The sequence below is a fragment of the Rutidosis leptorrhynchoides genome, chromosome 6 (genome assembly GCF_046630445.1).
Source record: "Rutidosis leptorrhynchoides isolate AG116_Rl617_1_P2 chromosome 6, CSIRO_AGI_Rlap_v1, whole genome shotgun sequence".
NCBI lineage: Eukaryota > Viridiplantae > Streptophyta > Magnoliopsida > Asterales > Asteraceae > Rutidosis > Rutidosis leptorrhynchoides.
This window is the reverse complement of record NC_092338.1, coordinates 56557952-56581652: the sequence shown is the minus strand read 5'-3', so window position 1 is coordinate 56581652 and position 23701 is coordinate 56557952. Positions and strand designations below refer to the sequence as shown.

General features: G+C 34.9%; 3 long non-coding RNA genes across 6 annotated transcripts; all 3 read left to right on the top strand.

The window, feature by feature from the left end:
* The first annotated feature begins 12351 nt into the window (after positions 1-12351).
* Positions 12352-15095, top strand: LOC139855849 (uncharacterized). Its single transcript, XR_011761580.1, has 5 exons — positions 12352-12395; positions 12584-12708; positions 12841-13015; positions 13204-13273; positions 14425-15095. It is a non-coding gene; the product is annotated as an uncharacterized lncRNA (long non-coding RNA).
* A 4079-nt stretch (positions 15096-19174) lies between these two features.
* LOC139855786 (uncharacterized) lies at positions 19175-20115 on the top strand. The gene is made up of 3 exons (XR_011761563.1): positions 19175-19243; positions 19347-19448; positions 20023-20115. It is a non-coding gene; the product is annotated as an uncharacterized lncRNA (long non-coding RNA).
* LOC139855785 (uncharacterized) lies at positions 20114-22436 on the top strand. Of its 4 annotated transcripts, none has more exons than XR_011761562.1 (5): positions 20114-20450; positions 20529-20811; positions 20906-21008; positions 21819-21897; positions 22095-22436. It is a non-coding gene; the product is annotated as an uncharacterized lncRNA (long non-coding RNA). The 4 variants fall into 4 exon arrangements; XR_011761561.1 differs by having other exon boundaries at positions 21819-21920; XR_011761560.1 differs by lacking the exon at positions 21819-21897 and having other exon boundaries at positions 22095-22429.
* Positions 22437-23701: the final 1265 nt, after the last annotated feature.

The window sequence follows — 23701 nt, the reverse complement described above, 5'->3', positions numbered from 1 at the left end:
TAAATTAGTTCGATGCTATACACTCATTGGCATTGTATATAACATCGAACTGGGGGGGACTTAATGATACGCATATCTGCAAGACTATGCGGATTACGCATCCAAAGCCCGAACCGCACATTAATTGTCATATAAGACATAGGGCACGGGTATAGTCGCACTCTATGCGCCTATACCATTAAATGCGAGTTTCGTATACTTGCGTAAGGGTCCAGTACATTCTAGAAGAATGTACGATATAGTTAATTCGGATTCTTTTCCTTAAATAACGAAAGTTAGTTGGGAAGAGATCGCATTTAATTAGGGAAAAGATTCTATCGAAACCCTAATTCGTGAGCCTATAAATACATAGCTCATAAACCCTTAAAAAGATATTCGATTACTGATACGTAACAAAAGCATACACATCATCATCGTACGAACAAAGCTTCATACGATCTCATAAGTAAAGACTTTTAGGTAAGTCTCGAACTATAAAACCTTCATGTCTTTGGGCCACTCAACCTGTATGCTGGGTTGTTGGTGGACTCTCAAATCGGCCACCCTGTCGGAATCGAAACGATACCAATGTGGGTTATCCACGACTAAGTGTCGGAGGTCCGAATGTTGTTAGTCCTTAAACCCTATTACGCACTCAAGCGTAGGTTCACCTTGACCTCGTGAAAATATGCTTGATCAGTGTCATAGTGTGGGTACTTCAATGGGGTCAATGTTAGTTTATTTGTTCAATATTTATTTAAGTTTAAGCGGAGTTAAAAAGGGCATCGACTTAGATTCAATCCTATGCCCCTTATATTGCAACGAAATTGAGACGGTGAATCATATTATTTTTAAATGCACAAAAGTGGTTGATCTCTGGAACATGCTCGTCAAGTGGTGGAACATTCTTGCCTTCGGCTTCAACTCTTTGGCTTCGGTTTTTGATGATCGGGTATTTTAAATGCTTCAAATACTGGCTAAGGTATTTGGCAAGGAGTTAAATGGGTAGTCGGGTATCACTTATGGAAGTCTATAAATGATGTAGTTTTTGGAAACAAACCGTGGAGCACCTTGAATATTTTTCTTAAGATACAATTGATTTCTTTTGAATGGATCTCGAAGCGGTTAAACAAAACTTTCTTTGGATTGGCATCAGTGGTTGATCAACCCAAACTTCTACTTAAACAATAGACCGGGGATTGGTTAACGTCGGGAGTTTGGTTTTTGTTTTTGTATATATCATATTGTATAGTGTAGTTTGTTGTTTCTTTTCGATTTCGGTGGCGTTGTTTTTGCTATACTTGTACATATTTTTCGTTGTTAATGATATGCCGCTTTTCAAAAAAATATTGTAATATATATATATATATATATATATATATATATATATATATATATATATATATATATATATATATATATATATATATATATAAAGAGTACGGAGTAAAACTTTACAGTATTTATTTACCCTTTATCTAAATAACAAAGAGCTTATGAATAGTAACTTTTAATGCTTAAATCGTATGTACCTCGCGTTAAAATGGTTATACCCACAATGCCACCACACTAGAAGTTTACAACTATTGCAAACATTAGGGGGCCAAATGTAAATATTTTGGGAATAATGCAAACTTTATAGAGCGTAAAGTTAAACTCCAAGTGGTCAAACAATAACTTTTTATTTTCCATTAAACTCTCCACTAAACCCATCTACACTTTTAACGGATTTTATATTTTAGTAGGACTCAAATTAGGTTTAACCGATATAATCGTTGAACACAAAATAATTTTACGAACTAAACGCAATAAATTATATTTGAAACGGAGCCCTAATACGAAACAAGAACTCCTCCACTAGTTTAAATTTAGTAAAAATAAATACAAGTATGAATAGTATATATTGGTAGGTAGGGTTGAGATGTGAGCTAAATCATGTAGGAACCTGTTTTTATTTCATGTGTAGCCGTGTAGGTGTAGGGCTTCCCAAGATAAGACAAGAATACCCTCCCCCTCCCCTTTCTTTGAAATATACAAAAACTCCCACCCCCACCTTGATTTTATCGGCATTAATTTTTTTTTCTTTCTTTATTTTTATTTTTTTTCTTTTTTCTTATCAGTCTTGGAACCTGTTAACTTCTTCCTGCCAAATTTATACAACCCAGACAAATTTCATTCAAAATGTACAGTAAATACTTCTTTGACCAGTTCACTACTACAAGAAAATGGAAAATAACCCATATTCTTCTATCATGGTTTTTGTGTGATATCTTCTTCTCATAACATAAGTTAACACTTGTCCGGCGTTTGACGGCGGCGTAATGGTGGTGGTGGTGGTGGCATCTTGAAGTTCAGTTTGTTGTGGTGGTGGTGATATTGGCGGGGACGGCTCAATCTAGATTTAGTGCTAGAAACTAATCGATCTTCTATAAATATATATAACTTGATGATGTTGATGTTGATGTTGATGTTTAGTTATTTTACTATCAAGGTTTCATATGCAACATAGCAAAACATTTTTCTTTATATCGCAGGTTTGTTCATTTTATTTACAGTATTTATTTATTAGTTTTATTAAAAGCAAATGGATCTTGTCGAAAATTTTACAATTCCATTTTGCACATGCAATTTTTATTTATTGGTTTATGAATATAAATCAACTAATGTTTATTTTAAAGGGAAGAATACATAAATTAAAACATCATACACCTTGTTTTACCTTTACATAAATTAAAACCGTAAAATGTTTTCATATCAATGATTTTAATTAGATTGTTATGATGGATAATTTGCCATCAAATGCCAGATGATTTATTTACGGAGTAACATTTATCAGTTAATCAAAATATGATATGATGTTTCGTGTATAAATGTATTTCTCATGTAAGCATGCTATCACATGCTTCAGATCTTCCTTTTTGTGAAGTAATGAAAATTTCTATGCTTTTCAATATATATATATATGATGTACATGAAAATAAGAAGACTTAATCATATGTTCTTAATATGCAGTCATTTTGATTCAATTTAACATAGCAAAATGTTACTTGTATATTTTCTATGCATTTTCATGTTACTTGATGGTCAGATAATAATATACCAAAAATGCAGATTAGTTACTTGTATCTAATTTAGTTATTTTTTTGGTTGAAGTAGATGTTGCAAAACATCAGACGTGACTCTTTTAGAGCAGACGGAGTCATTGTTGTATGCAGGGGCGAAGATGGTATGAGGCAGGGGGCGGGCGCCCCCGGTGGATTTTTTTTTTTCAGTGTAAAAATTTTGGGTTTTTCGACTTTGCCCCCGGTGAATTTTTTTTTTTTTGCCCCCAAACCTACATATTTTGCCCCAAAACCTCCAACTTTTGCCCCAAATTCTCCAACTTTTGCCCAAAAATCTTCAAATTTTGTCCAAAAAATTGCTACTGTTAAAAAAAAATTTTTTGCCCCCGGTGAAAAAAATCCTAGTTTCGCCTCTGGTTGTATGATTAATAAAATTTGTAACAGTGAATTAATTTAAATGTTTCTGAAATGTGAAATCGGTACCAAATGGTTCATGATAAATATAATAGAAAAATGTTCCAAAGGTGAAGGATTCTTCGATAAATCGATTTTTATTTGGTAATGTATATGAGTTGTTTTTCTTGTATTATACGGAGTAATTATATTTGTTATTTTGTGATTTTATCATTTCGAATGAGACTTAAAGTTAAAACTTAAAAGTGTAAATATTAGTCTTGAATAAAAATTTTTATTTAATTTAAAGTAGAGAAATAAATAAAAAAAGGTTAATTGGTTTAATATCTGATGGTTAATCACCCGGCCATGCCTTCTGAACATAAACTGTCTTGTCATTGTAAAACACGACTCTCCATGCAACCTATTTTAACCTTTTCTTTTTGCTTCTTCCTATTCATAAAATTCTTTTCACGTACATACCAAATAATTTTATTTTCTTCCAAAAATTAATATTATTTGGTAGTGGATCGGATTACCTTTTAAAGATGATTTTGATCTGATTTTGACATTAGACATTTTTGGTACTTGGTTTAGGAAATATTATCGATACATTCATTGTATTCCTCTTTAAATTTATATTTTTACTTATTTCTAGCTACATTTTTGTTATATATGTATTCAAGCATATAATTTTTTTTTTTATCTCTTTGGTTATATCTATTTATAAAAAAATTAAAATTAGTTTAGGACCATCTGAAAAAGATACCAAGAGGCTTTTTACTTTTTTCTTGAATTTGCATAGTTTCTATTTGACTCTTACGGTGTGGTGTCTGATTCTTTGTCTCATAAAAAAAACCAATTTTAGATTAAGTGACAAATTAAGTAATAAAAAATAACAATTTTACTTATTTAGCTAAGAGCTATACAAGAAACCCACCATTAAGTGAAAAGTAAACACACTCTAAGCAATATATTTAATTTGAATGGATACTGTATCATATTTGTATTTGATTATTACAGAGCTAAAATAAGAAGATATAATATTTTAAAGTTTACAATAGATTTATCACAGTCTATTTAACTTTGTCATGTTTAGTACCATCCTATTTGTAAATCGGAAGGTCCATTTGCAAGACCCATATTCTTTTTTGTCATTAGTGAATGACCTGAATTTCTCTATCATCTTCACTAAGAAAATTCATGCTATTCGCAAACCACCAAGGCTTTTACAAGATGCAAATTTTTTTGCCAATTGAAATTCGCGGCAAATTATTATTCATACGTTTTGATTACCTTTCCTTTGTAAAATATATATAACGAGTTTTCGAGAAGTATTGTTGGATGTAGGACAATGTTTACCGTATTTGTTTCATAGTGGTGATGGCTCTACGTGTATATGTCATACTAAGGCTCCAAATAATTTGATTTTTTTATCGAGCAATTCACGTTTGAGCTCATTGTAAATAGAATTTATTCAAACTTAAAATTAAGCTTGAAATATGCATCGAGTAGAGCTCGAGATTTTAATACCTCAAAAAACGTTATTGAGCTTTTTTAAGCCTAATTCTTACTGTTGAGTATGTTTTGCAAAACTAGCTTTTAGCTGGTAACTTGTAGCTGTTAGTTTTTTATATGTATTTAGTCGTTCGGTAGAGTAGCTGAAAGTATTAATATAAAGAGTTAAATGACAAAAAACTGAAAGCTAAAAGCTAAAGGCTACTTATAGTAGCTTTTAGCTTTTTCTCTCACTCAAAAAGTTTTAAGTTTTTGCAACCAAACATAGCTTTTTATTTGATGAGAGTTTTTTCATAAAAGCTAAAAGAAGCTTGTTGCCAAATATGACCTATATATATATATGTATGAAAAGAGTGGCGATAGTATGACGAGTATTTTATTGAATTCCTAAGTGAACTAGTATTAAATATTTGGGAAATGCTAATGGCAACCCTTTGGGTTGTCATTAAGAAAAATTTTTATGCAAAAATAGTTGTACTTTTACAAGTTAGTGGGTAGTTTTTTCATGGAAAGAGGTGATTATTTGAATTGTATAATCAAAACATACATTTTTTTTTTCGAAAGGCAATAGTAGTAATTATATTAATAAAAAACTAGCAAGATGCTAGGAGATACAAAGGTGGGTTACATATCACACGACTGCCGTACCTTCTACAATACAACGACTTCAAACTCGAATCCACAAACATGAATCTAAACACGAGTAGAACATATAAAACTTAACACGAGTAGGTTAACTGAAACCTACAATAACAACGAATATAAATTCTCACATTCGAACACAAATCTCGGAGAAACATACAACGATCCAACCATCAAAGGAAACCAGCTTGATAACCAAAACACATCACATGACCACTTCATGGCAAACACCCGACTGAAAGCATGAAAACGGACACGACCCGAAAACCACAAATGGAACCCACGAGAATCTAAACCAACAATCCAATTACGCAATCAAATCGAGTGGTGGAAATGTAATATGTCAAGATGATTAACAAAGAACTAACCCATGATTATATGGACCGCCACATGCTGAAGTAGATACACACGACTTGAACCAAACAACACACCATGATTACAGAGCCCATGGCTTGAACCAACACACACGACTTGAACCAAACCACCGCTGCAAGACCTCCACCGTCTGCACCCACTTTTAAACCACGAGAGCTTGATCCACTCGAAACCACGAAAACTTCACCATGATTACGCACACAACCACCGCGAATAGGAAACCACAACCCGAAATCACGAACCTGCAAACACGAAACCCAACACCACGAACCAAACCTCGAAAATACCTGAAGTCAAAGGGAGAAAGACGATGGAAGATGAAAACTCGAATAGCCGGCGGCCAGAGAAAGGAATCGGCGCCGGAAAAAATGTGAGGAAAGCAACAGCCGGCCGAACCTACCACACGATACACTCGAATTGAGTAACGCACCACACGATACACACGATAACCAGACACCAAACACGATTGTTACAAGAGAAAAACAAGAAAAAGGTAACATAGGAGGGAAAACAAGGAAAAGGAGTGAAGGATATAGGTCCTCCGGACCGCCGGAGTTAAACCGACGACCGGAGGAGAGAAAATAGAGATGGCGGCTACAAGTTTAAGCTAGGGTTTTACTGTAGAGAGGGAGAGAAAAGGAGAGTTTGCTTGTATGATAATTTCATAATCAAAACATACATTTAAAAATTCCTTAATGAAAACTCTTAGGGTTGTCGTTAAAATTTTCCTAAATATTTTCATGGTTCATACTATAAATTCCTAAATTCAAAACACTAAAATCTTAAATTCAAAAAACATTGAAAGTCATATAAATATATTCATTGGTGTCCTATAGACGTTGTAATATTTTTACATGATCGACGGAGATAAAGTAATAGTGTTTTTATTGGTCCATCGCATTATCCATTTCATTGTGTGAATTCTTTATTTGAAAATTTTTCGTGAACTTTACATTTCTTTTTTTAAATAAATTTCTATTTCTAAAGGGCAAAAAATATATTTCGTACTTCTTATTTATTTGTCCAGCCCAGCCCATTGAGGGTACATATGCTTCTTTCTAATGCCTACTGGTGAGGCGGTACATACTGGGTACTGCTTATGTTGCTATTGTTTTTAATGGGCTGATGCCCAATTGATAGTCCAGTTAACTATGATTGATTATATGATTTTTGAAATAGTTATTTGATTAATGATTAATTTAATCGAGTAATGATATATCCTTCTAAGTAATGATATATCTTTCTAATTATTATCATCATCTTCTTCTTCTTCTTCTTCTTCTTATTATTATTATTATTATTATTATTATTATTAACTTAAAAGTTTTAAAACTTACAAAAAATTAGTGGGAAGCCTAGAGACAATCTGGGCCCCCACACCTCTAGCAATAGCAAAACCTATCATAGTAAAAATATGAGCAGCAGCACCGGCACCAATATCTTGAGCCATCGAACTCTTCTGAACCCGCTTTAGCAAAGAAACAGCCTCCATTTCTAATTCCCCAAGGGAAGAAAATGAGAAAGGAATGAAACCATAACCAATCGCCTGACAGCTAGATCCGTACTTGACCCGCTTCCGACGAGCCGCATCAACCACAGCACGTCCAGGGACAAAGTCAGAAAGCCCAGACTGTGTCAAAGGAGAAGACCCTGTCAAGTCAACACAAACATCGCGACCACAATCCCAGGAATAAAGTAACACATCTGCAGGTCTAAGGGCTCTGTCGTTCTCTCCACACAACCCAATGTCAACCTCCTTCCTCGCTGAAATCCCAGATCGATAACAAACATCAACAAGTGAATCCCGAACAACATTATGTCGATGCTTAATACCCACCACACCAGCACAAGACACCGCGTGATCCCCAAAAATATCCCCAGTAAAAACCCTTGAACAGGCAGAGCATGCCGTCGAGATAGAGAACAATGGAACACCCAACCGGTAGCACAACACACATCGGTAAGTCTTTGCGTTCATCGTCTGACCGAACCCCAAAATAGGGACTGCCCTTAGCCAATCAGAGGTGTGATCACCCCGCTGTGATTTCCATAAGGCCGATTGTCGGGGAGATAACGAAAAAGAGGATTCTGCAGAAGCGGTAACCTTTGTGAAATAAACATCTGCCAATTTCTTCATGAGTATTGGGGCAGCGACCTCACTCGGATTACCTAAAATATCAAACCCAACCGTTTTATTAAACAGACCCAATGCATCTTTAAAAGCACGACCAAGACCAACAATACCCGCATAACGTAGGAGCTTGGTCTGCAACCCAGCAGACTGTAATCGAGAAGCCAGAAAAGCATAATGACGAACATCTCCCGCAGAATAAATACCAAGCCCTCCAAATGCAAATGGCAAGGTGGCAAGCCGCCACTGCCAATCACCAAACCCAGGCCCTGAAGCAGTAACAATACGCTCCAAGGAAGATCGAAGGGCTCCATCGAAAGTGCGTTGAGCCGCCTCAAATATACTAGGAGGACAAGTACGCAAGGTAAAGTAGAGTTTAGAAACTCCCGTACATGCCCTAAGCAACAACAACTCACACTGAGGATCATCAAGCTTAGCAACCTTATCCATAAGCGCAATGGACTTGGTCACCCTTTGCATCACCAGTTCACTACAAAAACCAGGATCGGAACTTGCGGGGGCCCCAAGCAACTTAACACCATTTAAAGGTCGAGCAACATTAGGAGGAAAGACACCTACTTGCCTGCTGCGAGGGTCCTCCGTAGGCCAGAAAATTTCAGTTTTTTCAACGTTGAGATGTAGCCCAAAACGAGGCCCATCCTCCATAATCAAATGCAAAACCTTCCCCACCAACAAAGTGTCCCCAATAATAGTGCCATCATCCAAATAACACTCCTGAAGACAAACCTCAAAATTATCTCTGATTTTAGAAACCAAGGGTTGTAAGACCAAAGCAAAAAGCAGCGGACCAAGGGGATCACCCTGTTGCACCCCCTGAGAAGACCATAAGGTGTGGTTCCCATAATACAATCTGGCTGGATTAGAGTAGCAAAATTCAACCCACCGAGAAATGCTCGGACAAAGGCGGCGAACTTCACGTAACATGACCGTACGATCAACTATATTGAATGCATTTTGAAAATCAACTAATAACATAGAGAGGCCAACATCAAAGCCACGATCCTCAATCAACCGATTCACAGTATGAAGAATAGCCTCGCCACCTGACGAAACCCCAACACCAAATTGAAGACCATCGAAGTAACTTCCCAAAGACTGGCCAACCATAGCAGCGCCAACCTTTGAAACAAGACGTCGCCAAACAGTACCCACAGCTATAGGACAAAGACTCCCGCCGGGCTTGACAAGCGGTGTGAGGGGAGCACTAGCTATATACTCTCCTAATTCCATAGGGCACCTTCCAGCTAGAAAGAGATTAACGACCCCGGTAATAGAGCCAACCAACTTATCTGAGACTGCCACAGCAGCACCACTCAAGCAATCCATAAGGTGTTGTACACGTAAACCATCCCTACCACATGATGTGCCCCGAGGAAAACTTTTAATCTGGCCCAAAACAACAGCAGAAGTGGTAACGAGGTGAGGGTGATCAACCGGCATATTAGGCAAGGATGGAGCTATAGAAGAAGGGTGCTTAGACAGCAAGTCCGCCAATGTGGCGTCATTATAAGGAGCAACGCCTGATGAAGAAAGAACACGAACTGCAGCGGTGTAATGACCATCACAAATCTTCCTACGACACTGCTTAATATTACGCACTTCCAAATCAAGGACCTCATCATCAACCACTGACAACATAGGAGAATCCTCTGCCAAATACTCCCTCACAAGTTGTAAACTTCCACCCGCTGTCCCCCAAGAGCAAATAGCACGGGAAATATTCTCTTCCTGATGCCGACGCTTTATCGAAGACCTAGACTCACGACTACTCCGTGGCCGAAAGGTTTTAAGGGTACAAAGGGGTAACACCAACAAAGAGACCCAACTAGAAATGTCATCAGGCTTAGAGATCACCTTATCAAGAGCACCTTTCAAAACCCGAGAAAACCCCAAACGACACTTGGGAGGGATAGACTTAACCGTGCGAAACCCCTTAGAGAACAAACAATCAAGGAGAGCCACGTCAAAACCATCGTTATGATCACGCACCGAACCATCCTCAATACAAAGTCGAGCAGGAGAAGAGGGAGCTAGTGGCTTGGTAAAATTATGAAGCACAAAACGAACAACACCATTTCCCTCATCGGGGGGCGGCACATCCGGGCCCCTACCATGACGGCACTTAGCACGTACCGTGTGTGTTTTGTAGCAAACACCACATAACCAAATCCCCATACGCCTAAAAGTAACATCAGCCTCAGTATAAACACCCAAATTAGAAGTAATAGAATGTCGAGTGATATCCCGCGCATCGATACCACAATGACGATCACTAAGATGCTTGATAAGAGAACTTCTAACTAGCCCATTTCCACTCCCATTTTGACAGCCACTAAGACTCACAAAGGGACAATGAAACTTCACAGCGGCATGCGACATAGCTACACACAACCTTTATTTGTAGTGCATAGCAAGAAAAAGGAAGCTTACAAAATGGCAATTGGTAGAGCAAGTCTGAAAATGGCAATTGGTTTGCCCCCTGTTTACGTTCCCTTATAATCTTTAACTCCCATCATCATCATAAACCCATATATCTTTATTCTGTCTCAATTCAAGCTCTCTACCAGAAGACTCCAAGAATTAAACATGTATCGTTTGCAGCAAATCTTGCTTCTAAAGCCAGGTACAACATCCCTGATTTTTTTTATGCCGGCGGTGGTGGTATTCATCGGAGCTGGGCCGACGGTGGTGGTATTCATCGGATCAGATCAGCGGTGGGTTTTATTATTATTATTATTATTATTATTATTATTATTATCCTCCTCCTCATTATGGGGACCAAAAATTTGGTCGTTTTGGCCCCATTCCCCCAAAATTTGGGGAAAAACGGCAATAGTGGGAAAAAGAGGGGAAAAAACCAAACACCCCCCACACTATTTCAAACTCTTTAAATTAGGTCCCCATATTAGGGGTATAAAATGAAACTTATTATTTTAATTAAAAATCTTAATCAAACTTCACCCGTATTTTTAACGGGACATATCTTTCCGCTCGCCTCGCGTTAAATTTTTTCGAACCCACCGTTCAACTCAAAAAAATCTTGCGAACACATCGGGACTAACTATACGCGAAACGGACACTTCTAAAAAAACGCTAAATACCTCGGATATCAAAAATCACCCGTAGCAAAACGTTTTTACTTATGTAGATACATAACACTCCGTTAACTATGAATACGTAACCCGAAAGGCCCCGCAGCATCGCGCGAGCCCATTTTACTTTACATTATTACTAGTTATTACTATTACTACTAGTTACTACTAGTTACTACTAAATGGTACCTTAAAACCTCCCGTACTCTTAACAAAAACACCAAAGACTACAATCTTCCTTCCCTTTAAACCCAATCCCCACTCATTCTTCCTAAAAAAAATCACACAAACGTCGTTCTTTCGCAAGCTCAAAAAAAAAAAAAAAAAAAAAATTTCCTCCGCCCGGCGGGTGACACCTTCTTCAAACCAACAACAAAATTAGGGTTCCCTAACCGCTGTTTCTGTGGCGATTTTGGCGATGTACTGCAGTTACTTTACTGATTACAAAGCAACAAAAATTAGGGTTTCGCTGGCGGTGTTTTGCAATAGGATTTGCAGCGATTGTCGCTATTATCTCACTTATTTCTGCCTTTTTGGGTTTGAATATATTATCTGCTGCTGCGATTACGAGCTTACTATTGGGTTGTTGAAAGTTTTATCATACATAGTAAGTTTAAGCTCTTAGGTTTGAACAATATAACTATATACATTAAAAGAGAGTCTCGATTAGCTAATAAATGTTTTCAAAACCTCCTTTATTACCATTAGATTAAAAAATTACATTATAATACCCCAACGGTCCTTAACCATCTACTTAAAAAAAATTTGCTAATAAATCAATTTTACATAAACTATCTCTCTAAAATACCCTTATAACTTCAATCGAATAAAAAAAGAAACGGGATACCTATGGGATACCTGATCCCTATATCCAGGTAATCACATGTTATTCTAATTTAATATTTAATCGATCATTACGTTATTATCGTTCATATAATTAACTAGGTTTGAATTAAATTGATACGTTTTTTTATTCATCTTCTGTTATTCGCTTTGTCCAGCACTATTCAGGTATGTTTAATTGACGTTTTTGGAAGAACGAAATTAGGGTTTGTTGAATTATTTATTTTTAATTTGTATATAATATGCCACCAGATTTCCATAAATTAGGTTGTTATCGCTGCTAATTTGGATTATGGATCCTTATACTCGCTGATATGACCCGTTCTTATGATCAATTAGGTTTTTAACATATGGGTATTTTATAGATTTGAATTGTTGTTAATTGTTTGTATAAGTTAAACCACCATGTATGTAGATATTCAAAAATCAGTAAGATTAAACACCAAAATTTTTATTTGGTAGTTTGGTACTTCTTTTAGTAACCTTAGTCGTCTTGCATTGAAAATGTTGTATATTGTGGTATGTAGTAATCACCTGAAGATTTAAGATGAGGTAAAATCAGGTGGTTATCCATGAATTGATTCATGCATTTGATGACCGTCGAGCTGAAAATTTGGATTGGACAAACTGTGTTCATTTTGCTTGTAGCGAGGTCAGAAAGTTTATAAACCTTATATACATTTAAATTATATACGATTATTGGCTTAGAATACGACACAATCGGTAATTCAAACGGGTTCGATAATGCGTCAAAGTGTTGACTTAGGCTCACGTTTCTGTGTAGAGTTTGCTCAACGTCAACTGCAACGACGATGGTTGGAGAATGTTGACACCACCGTAAAAACGTTTTGGGTTGGCCACTCTGTAACCTGATGAAGAATAACCAAAGAGGCGTCTTGAAGCTGGTTGACTTCGTGCTATTTGTAGATTGTTTAGCCTTGTCCTTAACCTCCATAAAGGTAATTCAGTTAGGTTTATATTATTTATACTTTTTTATGTTACAGTTACAGTTAGGTTTATATTATTTATACTTTTATGTTACAGTTATGGTTACTGTTGTTGAGTTGTATTATTAGTTTGATTTTATTTTATCACAATATATCACATAACATATACATAATATACATAATGCAATATTTCTGTATAGGCCTTTTATAACAATGAAGCTCAATGAAGCTAATGTTTTGCAAAGAGTGGCCAACAATTTTGTATATCAGGTTACACTAATTTTATGTTGTGTTTGTTGATAATTTTTGACCGGTAGTATGTGATGTAATATTATGTATGAAGTTTGAATAGACTTGAAGAGACGGTAGACCACTTGTGACCGTGAAGAAATGAAGCACACTAGCTGTTCTATTTGGTTAATGATACTCATGTCCTAAAAATATGAAGAACTAATAAGTTTAGACGTTGAAAGTATACGCTCATCAATAGCACCAAAAGCATGATCTGAGTCCTTCCATAAACTCTCAGTGAGGTAACGTATTTTATTGTATCCCGATTTGCTCATATGACTTATTGTGACTTTAGACTTAGTCACTAGAATTGTATATTTCTATTTCAACAGTTTTTAGCTGCAGTCACATCATTTACATCTAGATTCTTAGATTTTTGATTTGAATATTAGTCTTAATTGACCAATCTAAACAAGTGAATACTCGTGTAGTTTTGTCAAACAACTATACCTTTTATCACTAGAATTTCTTCGTCGTCATGGTCATGACCTCATTGCAGCATCAACTAATTGGCTTCTATTAGCCAATAACCTACAGGAAACAGCCCATGACAACCAATTTACAAAGCCAGTTAAGGCTGAACAACGATAGCAACGGCCTAACCAGGTCTAATGTCAATTGTTTTGTGGAATCTTTTTTTAGATCTATACATTTGTATATACAGCATCAGTAAACTAATCTCCAAGTCAAACCAAACCTGACTATCCCTATGGAATATTAAATAGTAAATACCCTTTGTTAACCAAACGGACCCATTTCATGACTAAATTATATGTTCATTTGATATTTAATGAGGTCAATTACGATTTCAGTTTTTTTTTTTTCATTCGTACTGTTTGAGTGACAAAAAGATTGGTTATAACAAACTTTTTGGTGTTTGCCATTCACGCTTTCTATATTTATTGATATCTATTGCTATAGTATGCTTCATTTTTTTTCGAACAGCCAATAACCTACATGTTTTCTATATTTATTGTTACCTATTGTTATAGTATGCTTCATGAGTGCTCATTTTTTGTTTATGTATCATTTATGCTCCTTTCATCTGATATTGTTTTTTTTGCTTGACTATATTCAGTTTTTGGTAGCTTCAAACATTGTTTGGTTTGATCGGTGTCGGGTATTTGCAGGCACGATTAATGACTCTAGAACTGCATAGGCCAAGAGCACCTAATGGTCAGCGAGATTGAAAGGATTTTGTATAGCAAAAACTACCATATGTTCATCTTGGTGTTGAGGGAACGGGATCCGCAAATAATGAAATTGGGAAAAGTGGTGAACTTGCTGTAGAAGAAGGCCATTTGGATCCTCTTTACAATTAAGTAACTTTTCGACCCGTTTTATATTTTCTCATGTTGTTGGTGCTAGAAATTAAGATTAAAAATTTAAAAATTATATATTATATATAAATTATAGCATGTATAAAAATGGTACAGTTTAGTCTCCTAAACTAAAATAATAGATGTAACTACCTGCACAACCAGTTTTTTTCCCTAATTTATATACAAGTTTTACCAAATCAGTCAAAATCAGTCATGAAGTGTCTGTATGGAGGTTGGATAATAGGTCTCACATACACCAAAATTTCTAAGTAGCTGTATAGTTAAAAGTGCATCTTATGAGGTAGACTATGTGTATGTTCGGCAGGTAAGATTTGTAGCGCTTGCGCAAATTACCAATTACTATACTTGGTTTGTGTTATTTACAGAATGTGGACCAAAGATACTGTGCAAAAGGGTATGGGTGTCTGACTTTAAAGCATGAACTTACATACAGATTATCTGTGTTTATTATGTATGGATAGGGCTCTGTTTATTCTTCATTATAATTAATATGGGTACTTAATTTACTTGTGCTTTTGCATTATACTGATCACAGAGGTAGTTGGTGAAGTTAAGAACAAATTATTGTATTTTATAACTGCAAAGTGGGCATGGATATACAAGTGGATTAGCCATCTTTTGATCATATATATAACCAGATGGTTGATTTCAAGGGTCAGTTTCAGATTCATGTGTGTGTTGATCATTCACATTTCCTGAGCATGTAACAAATTATTTGGTTATTGAATAAATTTTAATAAACAAAAATCACCATATCATATAAAAAATTCTTGATTCTTGATATAGCCGTAGTAGGATTTACCAAATTATATTATTTGGACTACTAATTTTCTGAATTGCATTTCAAGGTTTGGACTCGATTCTTTAGTTAATTGGGTTAAATGGCTACACATATATAAAGGATTGACGGTGATTAACGTTCTACTATAGAAACAACGAACCAACGGTGTTGAACGGGTCTGAAATTGTTGTTATCATCTCATTTAAAAAACTGTAAGTTTCAAAATTCTGTAACGTTTGAATTTTATTTCAAGGTCTCACATATTCATCGATTTTATGATAGTTAACCACGCTATTTTCTATAGGGATTACTATTTTGTATAACATTGAGTGATTTGTGATATGTCGGACCTCTAGAATGGGGTAGTTTAATTCTCAATGTAAATGGCAACTTCATCGAGACTCAAAAGCTGGTAATAGAAAATGGGTTGGTTACGAAGAGCGGTTGATGGGTCATAGTGGGTTAATTGGAGTTTATTAAAGTGTTCAATTGACACATAACACTTTTTGTTTTATAGAATGCGCAAAAAAAAGAAGAAAAACTTTGCAATATCTAACGTTTAAGACATTCTTGTAAATGGGTCGGGTTTGGATGAACTGAAGGAGAAGCGGTTGATCAATCGCCCCTCTCATCGTCTCAAATTAATCAAATAGAAATACAAATATAAAGATTAAAATCAATCAAACCTCTCGATTCACAACATCTGATGTTAACGCATTACATCTATGAATTCAACTGCAAATTTGAAATTAACCACTATTTGGCGATGCTTACACCGGAAAGATCAAACATAGGCCGCAAAACACCACAATTTCTGGCAAGCGTAAGCAAAAACTCATGAAAAAATGGCGCAAGATTTAGATTTAGGGTTTAGGTTAGGGTTTAGGGTTTAGATTCTAGGGTGTAGGATTTTGGGTTTAGGTTTAGGGTTTATATTTTAGGGTTTATGGTTTAGGGTTTGGGTTTAGAGTTTTTAGGGTTTAGGGTTTTGGGTTTAGATTTAGGGTTTAGGTTAGGGTTTAGGTTTTATATTTTAGAGTTTAGGTTTAGGTTTAGAGTTTTGGGTTTAGATTTAGGGTTTAAGGTTTAGGTTAAGGTTTTGATTCTAGGGTGTAGGTTTTTGGGTTTAGGGTTTAGATTCTAGGGTTTATATTAGGGTTAGGGTTTAGATTTAGGGTGTAGGGTTTAGAGTTTAGGTTTAGCGTTTTGGGTTTAGATTTAGGGTTTAGGGTTTAGATTTAGGGTTTAGATTTTAGGGTTTAGAGTTTAAGATTAGGATTTATATTTAGGGTTTAGGGTTTAGATTCTAGGGTGTAGGGTTATGGGTTTAGATTTAGGGTTATTGTAGGGTGTAGGGTTTTGGGTTTAGGGGTTTATGGTTTAGATTCTAGGGTTTAAGGTTTCTATTTTAGGGCTTAGGGTTTAAGGTTAGGGTTTAGAGTTTTTAGGGTTTAGGTTAGGGTTTAGATTTAGGGTGTAGGTTTAGAGTTTAGGTTTAAGATTTTGGGTTTAGATTTAGAGTTTAGGTTAGGGTTTTGATTTGGGGTTTATGGTTTAAATTTTAGGGTTTAGAGTTTAGAGTTTAGGTTTAGGGTTTAAATTTAGGGTTTAGGGTTTAGGTTAGAGTTTAGGTTTTAGATTCTAGGGTGTAGGGTTTTGGGTTTAAATTTAGGGTTTAAATTCTAGAGCTTAGGGTTTATGTTAGGGTTTAGGGTTTAGATTTAGGGTGTAGGGTGTAGGGTGTAGGGTTTAGGGTTTAGATTTAGGGTGTAGGGTTTAGAGTTTTGGGTTTAGATTTAGGATTTATGGTTTAGATTTAGGGTGTAGGGTTTGAAGTTTAGGTTTAGGGGTTTGGGTTTAGATTTAGGGTTTAAGGTTTAGATGCTAGGGTTTAAATTTTAGGGCTTAGGGTTTAGATTTAGTTTTTAATTCAAAGGATTTAGAAGAGTTTAGGGTTTAAGGTGTAGAGTTTAGATTTTAGGGTGTAAGGTTTAGATTTTATGGTTTAAATTATAGTGTTTAGGGTTTAGGTTATGGTTACCTAATATTATCATATGTGATCTGTAATATGTACATTGGTTTTACTAATTAAATCTGTATAAAATGGTGTATTTTTACTATCATTTTAAGGTATGATTTAACTAATCTTAAATCATGTTGAATATTTAATGGGTTTTTAAAAGTAATGTAACCAGTACATGTAACCTATAGTTTGTGTTTGGTTCTACCTTCTACTAGCTTTTGCACAATAACTTTATCATCTAAACATTACCACGAACAATCAACTTAGTAGCCACGATGGCCCGTTGAATGTGACTAATATATGATTCACGTTAATTGTATATTGGATTTTGTCGACGCTTATCGTCGTGTAAAAAATTATACAGTAATTCATAAGAAATAGCTCTTTGTCTCTACACTTATATCATTTCAAACATCACAGATTATTTGATGCACATAGTTGAATTTAGTTACTTGTATTGAAAAAAGTAATGGGTTGGTGAATTGATACATGACAGAAGTTTTGAATGAAACGAATTCATTAATCAATTTAGGATCCGCTTCTGATCTAAGAACTTGTTCAAGTTTGATGTTAACGGAAGCATGTATAAACTCAACACCTTTCAAATACAATATAATATGATACTAATAATAAATGAATTCTACTTTCAAAAATCCCGCGAAATCGCGGGTCTTTAACTAGTAATATATAATATGACATGTGAATTGGAATTTTTTTTTTTTTTACCTTAATTGTTGTTGTAGTGTTATGTTTTCATTTTATTGAATAACAGGGGCTAAGCTACATCTGTAGTGTTTTTATTGTAGTGATGGAAAAAAGTGGGTGACTTGGATTGCATATCGTTCATCCGTTAAGACTGATGTGTCTTTGGTGCAAATGAACCAGGTAAATTAAGTTTCATGGTTTGACGTTTAAGATTTACGAGTTAATTTGATTTAGTTTAAACATCGAAATTTAGCTATGTGATGCAATCTTAATGTGTGGCAATTTTATCATACCCAATTAGTACTAAATTAATTGTTTTATTTTATGTTTCTTAACGATGAATGCTTTATAGGCCCGATTTCAAAGCTACAAACTAATGTTACCTAAGAAATGTTGGTGATTTTAGTGTCATCCAACGTACATTTTAGTTAGTTGCGATTTACTTGAATGCAGGTGTTAGCTAGCTATACTTACCAACGGGTTCAGAGAGTGTGGAGTACACGCCCGTAAGAGTTGGCTGCTAACTGTCGCGCAAAATGCGGGGGTCAAGGGGGCTGCGCCCCCTTGCGGGGTCCAAGGGGCAGCGCCCCTGGCTGGTGTCCCGCTCCCAGGTGAGCGGGCAGGGGTCGAGGGGGCAGCGCCCCGAAACCTCAACAGAAATTGCACTATTCGTTAACTAGAAAAGTTGCATTCGAATAAGTGTCAGCAAAAAGGTATGCCTTTTGGTATAACCGATTTTCCCGCCAAAATTGAAGGGTTACACCCTTTCGGTTTAACTGCTTTCTTATAACAGTTTATGAACGTTTTTGTTCATTCATTCTGTATTCATCAAACCAACAGAAACACACACATATTCTCTAACAATTTGATCAGTGATTTCGTTGCCCAAAACACTGATTGCGTTCTTGTTTGATCCCTGTAAAGATTTCGTGTAACCGTGGCAATATTAGGGTCGAAATACTTTATAGAGATAGTGATTACACGATTCAAGAACGAATCCGGCAGTCAATTCATACCCGATTTCTAACAAGAAAAGGTTAAACATATGTTTGTTTTTATGGTGTGTCTTTGGTGCGAGTCTCAGCCGGTTGTCAAAGGTTCTTTCCATTGCGCCTTTTCGTTAATTAGAAATATTTTAGATAGTGTGGTTGTCTGGAGTTATCGATTTTAACTTTTTTATGTCCATGCTTATTGGTGCAGGTTGTGTCCTTCCATCTATTGAGTTTCCCTGTACTTCTGTCTCTAGCATACGTGTTCAGCGTTGACCGCTCTCTGATTCTTCCGCTCAACTAGATTTTGAAGGTACATACCTGTGTTTTAGATACTTCAGTATAGTGTTTTGATTGATCATAGGGTAACTACTAATTGTGCCATTGTAAGAGAATCAAAGTAGTTATAAGGTGAGTTTTCTGAAAAGCATAAATTAGTGGAAAATCAATTAAGTGATATTAACGATAAATAAGAGGTAATTTAACATACGTATGAGAATTAATGACAAATATATACTTTATAATAACCGTAGCCTACAAAGTGTTTCAACGATGGAAGTCAGATTAAGCATTATATTCAAAAGTAAAAAAAAAAAAAATTAATCAATTTTATGCAAATTAAGAGTAGATACTTACAACAAGTAGCATCATCAATCCAAAAGCAAACAGTTATAAAGCATAAAAATTTTCTATGCTAACTGCTTTAATTACTCATGTAAAAGCTTTTATAATTAGTTCATTACCCCTAATAAATCAGAAGGTGTTACATAGATCATGTGTATGTAGTCATTACCTACTACGTACTTTCATTATATCAAATATATTTCTACTTTTTAAAGTTTTTTTTTTTTTTTTTTAATTATTGTGGCTTTATGACTGCATCACAGGTCACATGGTCTTCACACTTGAAAGAACATTGTCAACGTATGGGCAGCATTATTCACAACATGTCTTCGCATTGGAAGTTAAGTGTAATACTAGATGATTCAAAACATAATCGGGTCACCATTGCTAATTTTTTAGCAGGTCAAAATGGGTTTGGGTTGGGTTGGGTTGAAACAATTATTTTATGACAGTTCATACATTTTTATAACTAGCAAGTGTGTTGTATACGATTATACATGCAATATTATTTTACTAATGGTTTGTTGATGTTACCCGTGGGCAATGCAGATTTTTATCATTCATCTTTTACTGTCAGAACCTCTGTAACTCCTCTACACTTACCTGAGTCAGCCCAGTAGCCTATTGAAGGTTCATCAACGCTTTTCGATGAAAATGTTTTGACTGCTAATGCTATTCTTCCCTTATTTCGGTATGGTTTTGTCGTTTTATTTTATTCTTATTTCTTAAGATACATTGCATTGTGTATCTTATATTCATTTTCTACCAGGCATGGACATTTACTCTAATCACCTACTGCTACTGTACAAACAACTGCGATTGTGTTGACTAATGATGATGAGGTTCTAAGTTCTGAAGTTATTTATGCTAATCATGCCATTGTCGAAAAAAGTAGATGATGGTGAATGTATTTAAATGGATATTTGCAGGTGTAAAATGGTTTCTTTGTTACTATTATGTTAATCGTGACATTGCGCAGGCCCATCACATTTCTATCTAGATGTTGGCGAATTGTAGTTGCATCCGAATAAGACGATGATCGTCAATTTAAAGTTAGTTAATGAACCACAAAATTCACTTATTTTATACTATAGTAACCAGGCAATTATCATACCGTACAAATAACCTTGCATTTGTCATATACAGTGACAGTGTTATTGAGCTGACGTTGTGGACACAGAGACGTATGAATTAATGGAGAAGCCAGTAATAATCGACGCATGTTCATGATGGGTCCATGATTATAGAGGTACAATTTACACTCTCATGTATCTCATAATAGGAAACTGACATAAATACACATGTGTATCGATTGCAAAAGAATGCTGCCCATATACTGAAACAAGAAGCTAACAAGTTAATCTAAGGTCACATGTTAAGACTATTTAGAAATGTATATAGTCTGCTAAAAAGTAGCATTTTTGACAAAATATGTTAGTTCTTGGACCTAAACAAAAGGAAGAGTCTTCAAGTGAACCATAGGTTTTAACAAAAAGCAATCTAAATTCGGATAAAAATTGGCATGTAATATCTTCTTTACAGCTTGCACAATTATGATTTAAAGTTGATGCAATTATGCCTTTAGGTTTCACTATTGTTCCTGCAAAAATGTACAAACTACATATACAAGTTGTTGAGTGTAAAATTGCTAAGAAGATACAAATTGCATATACTTCTGATCTATTCCTTCACACTTCATTATTGTTCCTGCAGTTGACTTCTTAGATTTGGCTTTTGACTTATCGACCGTGTGTAAACAAACACTTTTGGGGTCAAAATGGGTCGATTTTATCTTTTAAGGTTCAAATGGGTCGATTCATGTTTTAGTTATCTTTTAGGGGTCAAAATGGCCGTCAGGTTATAGTTAGTATCTTTTAGGGGTCCAAATTAGTCGATCCCAGTTGCAAATATTCCCCATCCTCAGCAACATACATATTTATACATGGCTATTCTCGGTTATAAATAAAGTGTCTTATTCTAATTTGCGGCTAGAATATTTGTCATTGAATTGTTCAAAAAAGTTAAGTTTTTAATCATGAATTTCATATTTTGATTACAGATATGTATATCATGTCTTTGAGCTGATACAATGAGAGAGACCTGTTTATTGAATTGCTGAAAAGGCACATTAAACAAGAGTGAGGAAATGATTTACCAGCACGTAATAGCACTTATGATTTTTTTACTCTATGGTCGAGTGTTTCAACAAGTTTAGTGCAAAAAGGGGTTAATATTGATGCAAATGATTCATATATCAAATTGGGTTGTTTTACATAATACCTTTGTTTTGTTGCTTCAACTTTTTAACATCGAATCTCATATTCTTTTGTACTAGGTCAAATGCACACGCCAAAAGAAAGCATACATAAGCTACGTTGAAGACCATAGCCATATTGTGTCTACGGACACATATTCAGAAATTTACACCCAACACCAACCGCCGCAACGCGCGGTCAACTTCAACTAGTTACATTCAATTATCATCCTAACTACTAATATAATTAAGCACGGTAAGATTAACAAAATTCTTGAGCAGTGGCGATTCCGTGGCGATTCCATAATTATAACATATATCCCATTTGTTTAGAACTTAATCGACTTAATATAGTGTCTTAATATTTTATGTCAAAAAAATGTGAATTTTCATAATCGTCCATACCCTTTCAAAACTGCTAACATAACTGCCTATAACTGTAGTGACCCGAACTTTTCCATGTTTATATATATTAATTGAGATTGATATTTACATGATTACATGTTTCCAACATGTTAAGCAATCAAACTTGTTAAGACTTGATTAATTGAAATATGTTTCATATAGACAATTGACCACCCAAGTTGACCGGTGATTCACGAACGTTAAAACTTGTAAAAACTATATGATGACATATATATGGATATATATATAGTTAAAATGATACTATGATAAGTAAACATATCATTAAGTATATTAACAATGAACTACATATGTAAAAACAAGACAATTAACTTAATGATTTTTAAACGAGACATATATGTAACGATTATCGTTGTAAAGACATTTAATGTATATATATCATATTAAGAGATATTCATACATGATAATATCATGATAATATAATAATTTAAAATCTCATTTGATATTATAAACATTGGGTTAACAACATTTAACAAGATCGTTAACCTAAAGATTTCAAAACAACACTTACATGTAACGACTAACGATGACTTAACGACTCAGTTAAAATGTATATACATGTAGTGTTTTAATATGTATTTATACACTTTTGAAAGACTTCAATACACTTATCAAAATACTTCTACTTAACAAAAATGCTTACAATTACATCCTCGTTCAGTTTCATCAACAATTCTACTCGTATGCACCCGTATTCGTACTCGTACAATACACAGCTTTTAGATGTATGTACTATTGGTATATACACTCCAATGATCAGCTCTTAGCAGCCCATGTGAGTCACCTAACACATGTGGGAACCATCATTTGGCAACTAGCATGAAATATCTCATAAAATTACAAAAATATGAGTAATCATTCATGACTTATTTACATGAAAACAAAATTACATATCCTTTATATCTAATCCATACACCAACGACCAAAAACACCTACAAACACTTTTATTCTTCAATTTTCTTCATCTAATTGATCTCTCTCAAGTTCTATCTTCAAGTTCTAAGTGTTCTTCATAAATTCTACAAGTTCTAGTTACGTAAAATCAAGAATACTTTCAAGTTTACTAGCTCACTTCCAATCTTGTAAGGTGATCATCTAACCTCAAGAAATCTTTATTTCTTACAGTAGGTTATCATTCTAATACAAGGTAATAATCATATTCAAACTTTGGTTCAATTTCTATAACTATAACAATCTTATTTCAAGTGATGATCTTACTTGAACTTGTTTTCGTGTCATGATTCTGCTTCAAGAACTTTGAGCCA